Source organism: Canis lupus, chromosome 15 (genome assembly GCF_003254725.2).
Source record: "Canis lupus dingo isolate Sandy chromosome 15, ASM325472v2, whole genome shotgun sequence".
Lineage (NCBI taxonomy): Eukaryota > Metazoa > Chordata > Mammalia > Carnivora > Canidae > Canis > Canis lupus.
Window position 1 is genome coordinate 21,701,915 of NC_064257.1, and position 17,606 is coordinate 21,719,520.

Here is a 17,606-nt window from a genome sequence, read left to right on the forward strand (position 1 = left end):
CATTTTAATAAACTGAACCATATACAGAAATATTTAGATCTGGAAGGCACCTTGGAGAATCACCTTTTTTTCCACTGTCTCATTTCACAGCTGATAAAATTAGACTAAATGATTTGTCTAAAGACACACATTAGACAGAGGCAGAAGCAGACTCGGATTATATAACACTAAATTTTACTTTTGTCAATATACCATTATTCATTCAGCAAACATTTATTCATGTGGCAGGCACTATTGTAGGGGTGAGAAGCCAACAGGAGCCCTCACAGGCATAACTCTGCTCCTCTACACTCCTGATTCTGCAGGGTTTATTTTCTCTTGGGTGTGCTGTTTCTGCTATACCTTTTATTTTAATAGTTTTATTTCTTCATGCTTTGATAGTGTCCTTATCTTCACTCATTCCCAATTAACTTCCGCGAGCTTCTCATTTAATTAATTCCCATCCTCCTTTTCAAGATACAAACGGACTCTCCTGACTTAGTGCCATTCCGCCTCATTATCAGCCCCCCTTCTCAAATAATTATTTTGAATATAATGAAAATGTTAAACATGGTTGAACCCAATATGTCATTATTGTAATGACTGCCAACAAATGTTTTTGTGTGTTTCGACTTGTGTAATAAAGTGTCACAACAGAAAAATGAGTAAAGCCTTCATCCCTGTCCCCCTCTTTTCCAGTCTGTGTTGGTAAACATTTGCTTCTATCATAATGAGGACAGGCTTATAAAATTAGGCCTCCTAAGTGGCTGTCAGTGGTTAGATACAAAAAAGAAAGAAATAGAAACATCCCTTTGTCCACAATATGAGGCAAAAATATTTTGCCCTTCTACCTTTCTTTCAAGGAAAGCCCATCCTCTGTGTTATTTCCTTCCTAGCGTTCCTTCCAGAAGCACCATAGGTACCAACAGTGATTGCATTTATTAATAGAACATTTGTTTGTTTACTCTATTAATTGATGCATTACTTTTCTTTTATTGCCTAATACTCTCCATTTTCCAGGTAAATGTCACTATCTTTTATAGTTGTACATAGAATGTAACAATCTTGTGCTTAATGAACAAAATAATGTAGCCACAGTTAGTGAAGTATTTTGTAAAGATACTGAAAAATGGCACTTTATTTTTATTTTTTTTAAGATCATTTTATAATCTCATTTTTTGGTAATGATTGTTTTACTCTTTTATAAAAACTCTCAAAAAAGGGTTGCAAGGATAGTCTGAGAAGTTCTCATATGTCCTTTACCTGGGTTACTGGTACGATTTTGTTCTGTATCATTTTCTCTGTCTATATTGTTATATATGTTATATATATTATTATATATGTCTATATATACACAGTTCATAATTTTTTTCCTAGCCATTTAGAATTAATTGGAGATCTGGTGTGGCCTATCCCAAGTATTTTAGCATGTATTTCAGTATGATTCCTAAAGCAGGACATTTTCTTACACACAACAGTTATCAAACACAGACAATATACCACTGATTTAATACCATTGTCAAATTCAGAGTCCATAATCAAATTTCATCTACTGTCACAGTAGTGTTCTTAATAGCTAATTGTTTTTGTCTTATTGGTCCAGGAGCTAATCCAGAATCACGTGATACATTTAAGTGTTGTCACGTAATGCTTTATTTTAGTGTTTGAAATCTTACACTCAGTCACTAATGACCTGGATAGTGTTTCTTTTTAAAGTAATCTCTACTTGCTGACCACTGTTCTAAGAATAAGAATTTAAGCCAAAAGATGTCTAACAAAATTGCATAAGGATTAGGGATATGGCATTTCAGTTGGAAGATGTCCAAGGAAAAGAACTTTGAGTTTACCCACAGTTTGCAGTTTTCAGATTTAAAACATGGGGTAGGGATTTTGATGCCATCCCAGTCTACCTGGGGCAAAAAGGTAATGTTTACAAATGGCCATGTTGCAAGGATTCATACTGCATACTTTAAATCCAACTCTAAATATTTAGTTCAGTGAAATGTTAGTAAAAGCTCCATTAAAATCAACATTTTCATCAAGATGAAATATTTTAGATTTTTTAAAACAAAGGTTGAATACATGTTAGTTGTCATTCTGGAAACTAAGCCCCTTCAAAAAAAATACAGCTGTGCATTTTTAAATATTCATTTAAAATGAATACAGATAGTGCCCTCCTCCCACTAAACAAGTCAAGCATTTGTAATACTTATGCCTAAAGCATACAGTGCTTTTGCTTAGTGCTGTAAAAGGTTACGATTAGGGCTGCAAGGTACAGTAGTTTAATTTCTAGCTGTTGTCAAGCAAAGTAATCCCTAAGTCTCAGTTATTTTCTTTTTTTCCCATATCAGGCCTGCTTCTAAAACTGGATTAAAAAACATGAGAGAGTTTTGTAAAAAATTTTGTAAAAAATACATAAATCTACCTAAAAGATGCACACTTTTTTAAGTATTATATAAACACATGAAAAGTACCAAGTCTCAATACCAGGAAACTGTCTGAGTCAGAACTACTGATACCAATTACATTACTGAACAGCCAGATAGTTTGCAGAAAGTGCAAAATCATCCTGTGCTATTTTCACTTTTTTCTTCCTAAATAAATAAAGATGTTTATACATGCAAGAGACAGAAACTAGCTACCAGAAAAATACTACTCGCATCCATATTCAGTGTACAGATTAAAAGTAAAATAGTTGTTTGTCCCCTAGAGTAGAACAGGCTTGCCCATTCATCCTTGTGATAGATGTGCAGGCAAAACCAAAAAAAAAAAAAAAATCAAATCCAAAAATGAAATCAAGTTCCTGCAGATGGCTCATAAGTCACAAAAACTGTTTCATCCTTTCACTGCATCCCTCTGGGAAGCCAGCCCCTTGGTAAGTCTTAATGTACAATAAACACAATGTCAAATATTCTCTTAGTTTTTTAGTAGAAAACCTCCATTTACTTCAGCAAGCCCCACCCACCCCCATTATTTCCTGTAAGGAGCACTATGTCACTCTGGTTCCTTAATATGTACACTCATAGAATGTGGTTGTAGTTTTTGTTTTAATAAGAAAAGTGTCAGCACACGGGAACTATATATAGAAATCTTATCAAAAATTGATTGTGGCTCAAAGTCATATTTTAAGAGTCGGCCAGGCAAATCTAAATGCATTCTTACAATGCTCTTTCTAATGGCTTTTACTAGAAAACAGTTGGAGTTTCAAGCAGAAATAAAAAGAAAGCAGACCTTGGAGGCTTAACCACTGAACAGATGCAGTAAATGCAGCTCTGAAAATATAGCTGTCACTTCAGATCTTTTACGCTGAGTACCTATATGAACCCATTGCCAGAGCTGCTAGCATTATAGTATTGTGTAGTTCTGCTGAAAACAGACACTGTAAGAACCCTTAGAAACAGAGCAACATGCCTATTATGAACCTATTTTTAAATATTTCATTCTTTCTTGGTTTCCATTCTACCTAAATTTTTTGAAGACTAAAACTGATGAGAACTTATATCAAAAGGCACTTGTCTCTAGCACTGTGAAATTTTTCATTTGTGAGTTGCTAACTTGTCAAATCAAATCAGAAATTCTTGACATCTTTATTACATTAAAGCAATTCCTAATATTGACTCGGGAAGGATTTCACTTTCTTACTCCCTAAGCTAGAATTGTACTTTTTTTTTTTTTTAATGCAGTGATGTGAGATTATTTTTCTCTTTACCCCTGATGGGACACACACACACACACACACACACACACACACACATACATACTTGACCCTTGAACAACATAGGTTTGGACTGCAGGGGTCCACTAAATCTGTGGAGATATATATATATACACACTATACTGTCAATGTATTTTCTTAACATTTCCTTTTCTCTAGTTTACTTTATTGTAAGAATGCAGTATATAATGCATATAACATAAAAATATGTGTTAATCAATTGTTTATATGTTATTGAGAAGGCTTCTGGTTAACAGAAGGCTGTTAGTAGTCAAGTTTGGTAGAAGAAAAGTTATACGAAGATTTCTGATTGCAAGGGGTGGTCAATGCCCCTCACTCCCACACTGTTCAGGGGTTAACTGTAATCACAGCAATACAAAATATGGCACCATGCACTTAATTGAATAATAATCATGATTCTTTTTAAATAAATAATGTAATATTCTGTAACAACGTCTACCTAGATTAGTATTATTTCATTTTTCAAGTTGAAAAACTATATTAGGAGGAAGCATAATTAACCTGTAACAAAAATCAATATATAAACTACTCACAGAAACTTCATCTCTAGCTCTTCAAACCAATTTAAGACCTCCAACTATTTATCTATCTTATTCTATAGATACTAAATATACACATACATGACATTATATTGTATTTGGATATATATGAAGATTTTTAAGTAGACATGTAACATAATAAAATTAATCATCTATAATAATGACAGTCTGAAATGATCCTGAACTATGCAGTCAACTCACCAGTGGCTATGTTGTTTTCCTTTTAGATAAAAAGAATACCCCAGAATTCCTAACAGAACAGTAAGTATTTCACAATACAATAATATTACTAGAGCTTGCACAAAATGAGAGGATCCTACAAATTTCTGTTACAGAAATATTCACCTTTCTATTTTCTAAGATAAGAGATTAATATAGCAAGCAAGTGGAGCCTTCTAAAACTCAATCCCAATTTACTGGAGTCAACTGAAAATCATTTATCCTATAATCCTCTTAAATAAGAGGCCCAGGTAATCCTTGGGATACACCTATGAGACAGAAATGTTTATGTTGGCCCCACCATATCTTTTGACTAGCATTTGATCATTCCAAATTCAAAAGAAGAAAAAATTAGGTAAAATTTTATCAAAGTGCCTCACGTTCTCTGTATGTGCCAGAAAATTTATTCATTTTGAGCAAATTCTGAAACAAAATCAAGATACTTTTGTTTATAGTCATTAAATTAGAATTATTAAATAAAAAAAGGCAACCATCTGTAGGCTTTACGTCTATAGTTTAATCTCATTAGTACATTTCTTCCTAATCTTCTTACAACTTAACTATGACATGTATGTCCTTACATAGCTATTAATTAATAGTAATGATTGTTTACCTAAATATGTCTTTGTGAAACACAGTTAAAACTTTTTGCTATCATTCTTTATGGCAGAATTGGTAACATTATAATGATTTCCTAGTGCAAACAGTTACAAATTTTAAGTGTGTGACTATCAAAAATAATAAAGGTAGAAAAGTTCATGTTGATGAACCATGTTGTATCACTTTAACGGCCTGGTTGTCTTGAAAGGTTTGCAAATTCACTTCCAAGTTGAATTTTTGAGTGATAGAATCATACATATTTGTTTTACATACTTTATACAAGACCCAGATAATATTTACCACACCCCCTCACAATTTCTTAGTCATCTTATAATTTCATTGTGAACAGCGATCAGTGGCTGTTTTTCTGATCTGTCCTTAAATGATTTTGTCCATTATTCAAGTGTGACATATAGAAGTTGTTTGAATTGTACTTTACATAATTATATTAAAATAGGATTTAGTATGGCATCGTTTAGAGAAAATTGATTCAAGTAATGAGGTCTTCTGCTCATTTGGAATAATCCTAGAGAAAATGATATATATATTTCCAAGGAAGAAACCATGCATTTTCTGTTGTGTTTTGTGCTTTGTGGTAGTTTTTCGTTTTAGCCTTTGTCTTTTATTTAACAAGAACATGGTAAATGATTCATAAATAACTGTTAGGAAAAATGACTAACTCAAGCCCAAACTTAAAAGTGTATTTCGTGCCTTAATGACTTTATAAAATATTTATGAAGAGAAATACTGAGTTAAAATGACATTGTCAAAACATTTTAAGTACCTTAATACAGGTCGCATCTTCCAAAGAGTTCATGAATTAGATGTATCAGTACATACTATGAAGTATGATATAACGTGAAGACATTGGAGATAACACAGTGACTATTTTTCTTGTCTTTAAAGAATATGTGTGTGTTGCAAGCTCATGAATAATAAATGAGTTTTATGATTTGTATTAAAATTAAGTCTTCTTAATTAAAATTTTTTAGCATAGGAAAGCATATAAACCTGTAAGTCGGCCTCAAAGCCTAAAGCTTAACAACAATTTGGTAACTGATTAGAATATTACAAATGATCTTTGGAGCACATTGCACTTATATTTCACAAAAGTTCCTTTTTTTTTTTTTTGCTTAAGAAAGCTAAGAAATATAATGAACGGACCATTAAAAATTGTATTTTAAAATAATAATTTTTCTCTCGATGACTGAACGCTCAGTGGTACTTTCAAGTACTCTAAGGGTCAGTTCTCTATAAACTGAATACACTAGATAATAATAATAACAAAGACACATTAAAAAAAATTCAGATGCTCAGGCATGCTTCTCTGAAACTATTCACATTATCTTAGACCTACCAAACCTCTTTAAATACTACTGAGAGTTGATGTTCTTACATGAAAGTATGATCATCATTAACAGCTTCTCTTTCCTGGCACACCAAATAAAACAAGAAGTTTTCAGAAGAAATGTCCTAAGAGAAAACAGATTTTAACTAGGGAAGTGTTTTGTGATTCACTAGTAAATAAATATTATTTGCAAATGTCCCTCATAAGTTTCAGTAAGTCAAACCATTCTCTATTTGAAGTAACAAGTTCTTATAATCAAAAAGTATAGATGTGTGTGTGTAATAGTAGCATGGAGTTAAGAAAAAAATCTATCTAGTGTAGTATATTCATTTTACAGACATTACCTCCTCTTACATCTTCATTTATAAAGGGCCAGATAAGTCAACATATTTATCCAAGCTCTCCTAGTATCTAGTGACAGAGTCAAGAAAAATTCTGGCTTAATTAACCACCAACTTTTTTTTCCCTGCCATATCAACTGAAAGTACTTCTATAAAAACTGAGGGTCTCAGATTGGTTCAAGAAACTTATTCCCAAAACTTAATTTTTTTCAACCAAAACACTAATCAAATTTTGTCCTCTCTCTATCTGCCTAAAACTGCATTTTGATACAGCTCATTAGAATGATGTTTATAGTGGAAAGAATTCTATCACAGAGAGAATCTGAGTTCAAGTCTTGGCTTCACCCAACTCCCTCTTTCACAGTGAGGAGTCCTGGAGTATAGGGGGAGATCACACAACTAAAAAACTACCATATAATAAAAATAATATGCAAGAATAATACACACATACAATCTGCCATCAACAATAGTTAAGCAATTACCTCTCTGATTCTCTGTTTTCTTATCTGGCTAGTGGGAAAAAATAATCGCCAAGTCCACTTTCTAAGACTTTCTGACATACTTTAGATACAGGAGTAGAGTGATGTTTATTATAAATTTTGGTTATTATGTGATTATGAAAACCTTATATTACTATAAAAAGAAATTCTTTTTCTATGAAAATTTGCCTTTGCTGTTTTGGGAATCCAATATATTATTTTACAACAGTGCATTGATGATGAAACCAAAATTGTTGATTGCTATCAGTTGTAGACAATAATGGTCTTCCAGGAAAAGAAAAAAGTCCCTTTTCCTTGAATTTGTAATTTGCCCTTCATCCCGATTAGCTTTCTCACCCATAGGCCTAAGAGGAGTTCTTATATAAAATAAGGAGAGTTAGTAAAGAAAAGGGTACATTTATAGGGTTCTTTGTCCATGTCAGTTGCTCTACTAATTATATAATGACATTTCATTTTATTATCAAAGGAACATTTCCTATGTTATCACAGTTTTGTAGATAAATGAAAAGGAGAAACAAAAGCTTTATAAAGTTAGTCTAATCAGTAAGCAACGGTTACCATTTGGACCCAGGTCTGATTACTCCTTTCTGGTTTTCACTCTTAACTAAACACATCACAACTAGTGAAGGCAAGGCATGGTGTATTTTCATGCATGAATGATGGTCTGGTGAGAAGAAACGGAAGTAAAAAATTGATCTTTTTAAAATGCCATTGATGCACATACAAAATCACTTTTATCACTTATCATCAATAAACATGAAATTGAATCATGAAAATTTGTTCTTCAGATGGTAAAATTAAACCAGGGTAGGAGAATTTAATTACTAAAGACAACTATCTTTAGATAGAAAAAGTAGGAGCAAAGTTGAAATGGATAATAGCCATAAGTATAAAAGGTCACCTAAAGGAACAGAATTATATTTATTTGGTTGTAAAGCATATTACCACAAAATGAATGCTCACAATTTATGTTTCCTAGATTTTTTTATGCTTACTACATTATCTGGACTTATTTCCTTTAAAATCTTTGATACTACTTTGGAAATACATTTGTTTCTTTATTCTTTATGCTATAGTTGCTATTGAATACCTACTGTATACATTTTCCCAATTGTTGGAGATACAGGAGTGAACAAAGCGCAGCCTCTGTCAACAAGTAGCTTATATTTAGTATAACCACAAATACCAGAATGTTCACTTTATATAGATAATGATAGTACTTTGACTTACAGTAATAGACCATATTTTAAGACATTCATCTGATAATCATGGTCAGAATCACTATGTTTTTATTTAACAAATGATTGACAGTCTTGTCACATTCTTTGGGCACTGGGTAAGATGGGTTTTCCACAATCACTATTATCTACAATAAAGCTAAAACAGATTTCATGACTTAATATTTCCTAGGATAGTAAAGAATGATAATTCACTCGCTGTGATCAAATTCCAGCTTCACTACTTATCAGCTATAGGATCTAAGGCTATTTAGTAGACCTCCAGATGTTTTAATTTCTTCAATGAGTGATTGAGATAGTCAAATGAATTCAAGATATACAATAACTTTGTTTATATAACAGTATTTTGTTGGTAGTAGGTACTATATAAAGTTAGCTACTACAATAATGGATAGAATTCTATCCATTATTTCTAGGAACAATATGATTTGGATGCTCCCATTGATATGTCTTTATTTTGTTCTGAAAACTTTATCATCTCTCATGACTCTGAAATATAACTTGTATAGTTATGAAAGAGATAAAGTAGAAATGCTTTAAAACTAACTACATGGCTTAGTATGTATCATGTAAAGTTTATTTATTTTTTTTTATAATTATTTGTTTTTTTTTTTTAATTTTTATTTATGTATGATAGTCACACAGAGAGAGAGAGAGAGAGAGAGAGAGAGAGAGAGGCAGAGACATAGGCAGAGGGAGAAGCAGGCTCCATGCACCAGGAGCCCGACGTGGGATTCGATCCCAGGTCTCCAGGATCGTGCCCTGGGCCAAAGGCAGGCGCTAAACCGCTGCGCCACCCAGGGATCCCTCATGTAAAGTTTAAAGTTAATAAAAGGTTAAAACTAATGATTCAGCGATCTGAATAATTTATGCTAATTTTGATCTGCTCTAACATTCTGATTTATTCACTTATTTGTCTGTACCAGGTGATTATTTTAGATTGCATTATTTATTTTTTGTATTTTAGAATGTTGGCAGTGGATTGAAAGAGCTACGTTTAAGTTCTATTTCTGCCACATACTGGATAAATGACCTCATAAAGACAATTTAACTACTTTTCCTCAATGTCCCCATCTATAAAAACAAAGATAATAAATCACATTTTATATCCTTATATGAGAATTCCATACATGTTGATTATGTGTTTATTACAGAAGTTAGTATAACAGTATAAGCAAGTAGTAATTTGTTATTTGCTATTAATATATCTCTTTTGCAATATTAAAGGGGCATTCTTTTAAATTATAAAACATATACAAGTCTGCAAAGAATAGAGGAAAGAAAGTATGAAGGAAGAAAGAAGAGACGCAGAGGATGGTTAGAAATCTTGAGTGCAAGATGAAATTTGGTTTTGGTTCAGTAAGATGTAGACATGCTCTGGGAAGGGTCTGCCATGAGTTCTCTCCTTGAAGACCTCTTCCCTCTTAAAGCAAATACTAAGATTAGATAAGGTCTAGCATGACTCCCCTTCAAAGAGGTCAAAATAAGACTTGAGACATCTTGATGGTCTTCATGGCCTGATAAGTAGGCTGAATCAGTCCATATTATGATGTGTAGGTCACCAAAAAGGCTTTCTCCCCTATCATGAAATTACTTACTTTGGAGTCACAAATGGGGTCATTTTCCCCAGAAAAAATAAACCTGACCCAACTGTAGGGTGAGCAGACTTCTGGAAATAAAATATATGTAACATATGTTATTACATAAACCATTTTAAAGTTGATAGTTTTGTGCCATTGCATGGCAAAATGATACATTCTCCTTTCAAAAAATTAATAAAACTTGTATATGATATCTGACATTGAAATCACAAAATTTACATTTTTCACCAAAAAATCTCAGAAAGCCATTTTCCCCATGATAAATAATATTTTATGAATTTTCTCTGCATTTTAGTACTTGAATTATTTTGTTAGTTTTATATCTATCATTTTAATTGTCTTTGTTGCTTGAGTCATTCTTCTGAAAATACTGTAAAAATTCTCTTTATAATACTGACATAGAATATCAGTAGAAATACTAGTCTCTCTTTTAACGTCAAATCTTGTTCTGCCTCTAAATAGAAATATATCCCAGTCTTAGTAATAATCATTTCTCTATCAGCAAAATGTAATTTCTGGTAAATATCTTATCATTTTTCTCCTCTTCAAACTTTAATCCTTGGGTACCCACCTTTGCTCAGGTCATGATACCAGGGTCCTGTGATTGAGCCCCAGATACCCTGGGGTGGAGCCCCATATCCAGCTCTCTGCTCAGCAGGGAGCCTGCTTCTCCCTCTCATCTGGGCTAGGGCTATCTGGGTCATTATCTCTGTCTCTCTCTCTCAAAAAATAAAATATTTTTTTTAAAAGTTAATCCTAATATAAACTGCAGACAATTTTCTTTTCTAAAGTATGAAAAATCTGGTTCGGTATATGTTCTATTGTATATTTGAGTAACTTATGTTCCCCGTTATTATGGTTAATATAAATCACTTAACTTGCTATTGTTTTTATTTTCCACTTCCAAAAGAATCCTGGCAAAGCCTGTGTTTATGAATTGGTACGGAATGTTTCAGAGTAAGGAAATAATGTCTCCAAAGGAATGCACAAATGCATTTGTTTTGCTTCCTCAGTGACCCCCAAAGTGATACTATCTGAATTTCCAGTAGTCTGAAATATCTGGTAAGAAATCATTCTCAGCACTAGTTTTGCAGGTTGCTCAGGGTTTTTGCTTATCCATTTGATGTTTGCATCTAGCACAGACACGATTTGCTATAATCTCTCCTGGGAAGTTATTTATTCTTTATTAGGAATGTAATGTTTAAACTATGAAAGATTTAGCCTTGGATTTTCCTTCTCTTTTGGACTTTAAAATACTTTTTTCTAATTTTAGAGAAGATTTTCTTAATGCCCTCAAATTATATCTTAGAGCATTACATATGTGGCAATATTTTTAAGCGTATTATAGTATAGAATACCAGGTTTTTTATTTATCTGAATTAGGTCTATTAACAATTCTAGAAAAAATGAATTTGCATATTTGTATAACTATTAATATATCCATTACTTCCAATTATGATATTTGCACAATTATCAATATATATTTTACAAAGGCAAAGCCAAATGTGTCATTGGGACAGTGGAAGTAATGGAGAAAATACAGGCGTCCTCAACCTGGGAAAGAGCTACGGAACAAGATATATTTTAAGATGTTTTTCTTTCCACTTCATAGGATAGATATTTGCTCTGAGTGTTTGGAAAAACAGACCCATGAAAACGCACAGTTGCACTGAATCACAGTATTTGCAGGCTTGGGGATGGGCCTGAATGAGTGAGAGGAAGACAGGGGCAAAATGCTTCTCCATTTTTGCTGATACTCAATTGACCCTGCCCCAAAATGTGGACAATAAGGTCACCCGGCTTTCTACACACGCGCTTATCTCTTTCTAACCTTTGCTTGTTTCCTGAGGTGATTCTGCTTCCCACCAAATAGTCTCCAGCCGCCTTCTCTTTAAAGTGGTGTTGGCTTCAAATTTTGCAGCCCCATTTTTCTCTTCATCAAAATGCCTCAGTATAACTGGTCTGAGGGAACACCTAAGAAAAAAAGGAACTGAGTCAAAGTATTTCCACCAGCCCTGCATTCTCGCTGCACCAAATAAGCAGATGACAAGGGCAGTGTGAGAGCCTGAAGTGAACTTAGGTCGGATGGGTGGAGATAATGGGGGAGAGGAACGCAGCTCCTAGATGCAGCATCCCTGCACTGCTCTTTACATTTCCTTCCAGTCCTCTACGCAGGAGCCCAGAATGCCTTCATTTTCATACCTACAAGTTTTCCCAGGAGGTTTTTTTTTTTTAAGATTTTATTTATTTACTCATGAGAGACAGAGAGAGAGAGAGAGAGAGAGAGAGAGAGAGGCAGAGGGAGAAGCAGGCTCCCTGCAGGGAGCCCAATGTGGGACTTGATCCTGGGTCTCCAGGATCAGGCCCTGGGCTGGAGGTGGTGCTAAACCACTGAGCCACCCGGGCTGCCCTTCCCAGGAGTTTTTGTGAGGCTGGTGATAGATGCTTTCCATGAGGTAGAGTAGGCTAGAAATTATCCGTGCTTTTTTTTTTTTTTTCTCTTGAAATGTATTGAAAGTACACGATTAAGTATAATTTATCTATATTTAAAAATTTTAACTTTATTTTAAATATCCCAAACATAAAAGCATCAACTCATAAAATATTTAAGGTCCCTTCCACATGAAGGAAATGCCTTTGTCTGTACCATTGCGCTCATCAGATCAGTCTGCTATAATGAACTATAACAGGCTGGGTGGCTTATAAACAACAGAAATTTCCTTCTCACAGCTCTGGCGGCTGGAAGCCTGAGGCTGGGATGCCCAATGTGGCCGGGTTCTGGTAGGAGCCCTCTTCCACATGGCAGGTTTCTTCTCCTCATTGTATCCTCACATGGCAGAAAGAGGGCCGGAGAGCTTTCCAAGGTCCCTTTTATAAGGGCACTAATCCCATGCACGAGGGCTCCTCTGCTCTCACGACCTAATCACCTCCCAAAGACCCCCCACCTCCTGACACCATCACAAGGGTGTGAGGATTTCAGTGTGTGAGTTTGGGGGACGCGGGGCAAGCAAGCATTCAACCCATTGCAACCAGCTATACCATTCATCCTGTTTGACAACTGAGATCAAGGAAATCATCTTGAAATTTTAACTTCTAATTTTTATTACAACTATGGTTGTAAATATATGTTTTCAATTATCACCCCACTAGTGCTGATCAGACAAATGCCATGCTCTTTCTGGGCTGGCATCAACAATCCTGGAGGTGGCACAATGAGGCCTGGGCCAGCCTACTGCACTTGATTTTGCCAGACTAATTGTCAGGTGGCCCCCGACTAGCCTGTACCTCTGTCCTCGTATTACTACACAGCAGTGGCCACTGGGAACTGAACACATACTTCCTCCTGAATGCCTTGCAAATCATTTCTCTGAGAAGTTTAAATGCATATTTTGTAAAAGAGGAATTCTGAGAGGCAAACTAACTTCCTCAAGGTAGCGTACCTTATCATTTTCGAGCCTGATGGAGACTAGGGCCTGTGTAATGCTGAAACTTCTAATCTTAAACACACAAATTTCTCAGACTTAAACCAAAATGATGTTTGAAGAGTTTCTCTTTGCATGAGACAGACGGTCAACTCCCTCACTATGGGCGGCAAATCATCTTTTTTATCCCAGACCCTGACACAGGGTAAGTGCTCAATGCCAGGTGAACCAAAGTGATGACTTTTTAACCCTTTTAGCACTGGCTTTATCCAAAGTTATCTTTTCTCTTGTCTTCACTTAAAGCTAGATTTAAGTGAAACACCCCAAACACTCCATTACACTGCTTTTTATTTTCAAGAGCTGTATCTTTAGCCTTGGACAAATTATAATTTATTATTTTTTACCTTTTTTTAAATTGTGATAAAATACACGTAAGATTTATCGTTTTAATCATTTCTAAGTGTACAGTTCCGTGGTATTAAGTACTTTCACACTGTTGTACGATCATTACCATTGGTACCACACTGTTGTGTCCATCATTACCACCCCCAGAACTTCCTCATCTTTTCAAACTGAAATTCCATGTCTATTAAATAATAACTCCCCATTCCCTCTCTCCACAGTCCCTGGAAATCACTATACTATGTTCTGTCTCTATGAATTTAACTCTGCTACATACCTCATGTAAGTGAAATCATGGGTATTCTGTGTCTCACTTACTTCATTTGGCATAATTTTTCAATGTAGTAGCATATGTCAGAATTTCTATCCATTTAAGGCTCAATAATTCCTTTGTATGTATATACTACATTTTCCATGTTTATCCACTTACCTATAATTTATTGAATGATATAGTTGTCTTCAGTGGATTTTTTGGCGAATTCCCTAACTAAAGATGCAAATATAGAAGTGCAGTAACTTTGTGGCTTCCAGGACACCTCTCATTTTATATCATAAACCCATAAATTAATCACAGAAAACTAGCTCAGTACAAGCAATCAGCAAAAGACATAGATGAGTTTAAGGTAATTTAGGGTTCCTAAGTCATAAATATGCCACATCTTAACTGCTCAGACTAGAATCCGCCTGTCTTCATTTGATTATCTGACGTTTGGATATAACAACTTTTCTCTAAAAACAAATAGAATAATAGGGAGGGGATTGTTGATTCAAAATGGAAATACAAATTTATAGCCTTCAACTTTTCTAATGCTACCATTTAACTTCTCATCCACATTATGAAATATTATTTCCCAACAATTACTGGATGAATCTTAAATCAGTAAGTTCCTTCATATTTTCAATATATATTCCTTATGTGCTTATTAATAGTTCTATGGCTAGCATTTATTGAATGCAAGATACACACATACATATGTACGTATCTGTATATGTCTTCTAATAGACAAGCTTTGTCACCATTCTACAGATAAGGAATCTGAGGATAAGAAAGATTAAGTGACTTTCACAGTTAGTAAGTATAAGAGTTGGATTTTGAGATCAGGACTTCCAGGGGGCAGGGCTGGTTCTCTCCGCCACCTTACACCGTCTCTACTCTGGAGTAATTCACATTACAGTGGGATGAATGGACATACTAAAATTAAATGTAATAGTAGGAACTTAAGAAATTCTCGGAAGCCAGCAGGTAGATGTGGCTTAACACTGCCTGAAAAACTTCACAAAGGAAAGGGCATTCCATAGTGACCTTACAGGACTTACTTCCATGCTGGTTTTCCACGTCTCTTAGGTGATCCTCAATAGTATGATCCATAACATTTTGTTGTTATTTTCTGGCCTGTTGGGCGAGACACTGAAACCTGCTTCCCAAGGTCTATGTTGCTTTAAGTTACTGTAGTGAGGAAATTTCACAGTCCTGTCATGCTTTTGGTTAATACAGTTTTGTGTTTTGCTTGGGAAAGACTATTCTGATAGTGTCCTATTGATTCAGATGTTTTCTGACAGTAGCTGCCTACCAGGTTTGCCTTCATTGACTTTTCAATGTTCTGTTACAAATAACTTGCATGTACAATTTGATATTGAAGGACACAGAAGGTTCCCCACTGCGCATGAAGTTGGAGCAGCCCTGCGCATGGGGTGGTGGGTACTTATTATCATTCTGAAAATCACCCACTTGTCCTGGGTAGCTGCCATAAAAGAGCTGTGTTTTCTGTTATTTTTTCTTCTCCTCCTTGTTTTATTTTTCCAGACATTCCAATGCATCTCTTATTCTTCAAAGGTTTAAACTTCACTCTTAGAAATCCTCCATGCTCACTGAATCTTGAAATATAAAATCATAGGTATTGTCTCATTTTTTGAACACCTGGAATCCCAAATAGCTTGAATGGCAAGCATTTATTTGTAGAATTTAAAAGGTGTCTTTTTTCCAATTTTTCTAAAATTGTGGATGGTTAAAAATGTCTGTTATAATAATAAGATAATTATCATTATTAAATTATTAAATTCCTGCTGTTTATCAAGCTCTGTGCATAGCGGACTTTACAGGCTATCTTTAATTTTGCCAATTCTATGAGGTAGATGTCATTACTTCATTTTACAGAAGAGGAAAGTAAGACTCTGAAAGGTTAAGTCACTTGTCCAAGACAATAATAATTACTTCTATCTCTCTAATCATGCTTGACTATTAGTTATCGAAAATGATAGTAATATTTTTTGGATTTGCATAGCACTTCACAGTTTGTATAGCAGTACCTCTTTAACCTCACAAATCTTGTATCTATTCTTTGCATTCCATCTTACTTTGGGAGACCATTTAGAGACTCCCGATTCAGAAATGAATTATGGATTTTCTTGTGCTAAAATATGTTCCTTTGGCAAGCATCATGTGAAAAGATGGCTTCATTTCTACCACTGCTAGTTTATCTTTGGACTTTATTGGAGGAGAAGGCAGCTGGAGAATTTGCCTGTCGATGCCCTTGAAGAATTTTTGAGATGAAGCTTACCCAGGCAATACTTGCCTGAAGCAGAAGCATAATAATATTTTTGAAACCAGAAGTCTATACCCCAGAAAACTCTGTAGGAAATATATACATAGCTATTTTCTATTTCCTACTAGGACCCTAGCTCATGGTGTCTTTGGCCTTTAACGACATTCCAGTCTGTGCAGTCTTTTCCCAGGTCTCCATAGAAACCAAAGCATCCTAGTCACTCAATATACATGAATAAACAGAGGGGAGAGGACAAAGAGACACACACACAGAGAATACTTTACAATATTACACAAAGATTAGATAACATGAAAATGGGTAGTAAGTCTATTTCTGTCCAATCACCAGTAGTTCCAAAACCCATTGACATCAGTCTCTGAGGTCCTTTGGGATGGGAAGTAACAACTGGACAATGAGAACAACAAACAAAAAGATGGGAAGATTAAATAAAAGAAAAGCTAAAACAGATGAAGTAACATATATGTTATCCTGCAGCTCCATGGAAACACAAAACCACCCTATTCACCATTCCAGAAAGTACGATGTTCTCTCAAACACCAGATCTTTAGCTCAAGGTTTGACCCTACTTTACCTAACCTAACCTCTTCTTTTTTTTCTTTTCTTTTCTTTTTTTTTTTTTAAGATCTTTATTTATTTAAGAGAGAGAGAGAGGCAGAGACACAGGCAGAGGGAGAGGCAGGCTCCATGCAGGGAGCCCGATGTGAGACTCTATCCCGAGACTCGATCCTGGGACTCCGGGATCATGCCCTGAGCTGAAGGCAGGCGCTTAACCGCCGAGCTACCCAGGCATTCCAACCTAACCTCTTCTTAAGCTGAGTTATTTTCTCCCTCTCTCTCATATTCCCAGAGCACCTAGAACACGCCTCTAATGCAGCACCCATCCGATCTGCTGGATATGAGCAAAAGTAGCCAGCAGAATTGGAATCTAGACAACTCCTCACCCCCACCATTCCAGAAAGCAATCCAGCATGTTATGCACAATGCCTAGCACAGAGCACATCATTCTATGCAGTCATTCAATAATACCAGACCTTGTGCCAGCACTAAGGGCTGTCCTCAGAGAATATTTGAAGAAAAAAAGAAGAAAGGAATACAGCAGGTAGGGGAAGGAGAAATG

At 35.0% G+C, this 17,606-nt stretch overlaps 1 protein-coding gene across 2 annotated transcripts in view; it reads left to right on the forward strand.

Moving 5' to 3' along the window:
• The window catches only part of SYT1 (synaptotagmin 1), a 541,941-nt gene that overhangs the window by 179,879 nt on the left and 344,456 nt on the right, over positions 1-17,606 (forward strand). The window contains exon 4 of one of the 2 annotated variants that reach the window (XM_035698794.2): positions 4,482-4,515. The exons of the other annotated variant lie outside the window; for it this stretch is intronic. The gene's annotated coding sequence lies outside the window, so the exon portion shown is untranslated. The remainder of the gene's footprint in view (positions 1-4,481; positions 4,516-17,606) is intronic. 2 annotated transcript variants of the gene reach the window in all.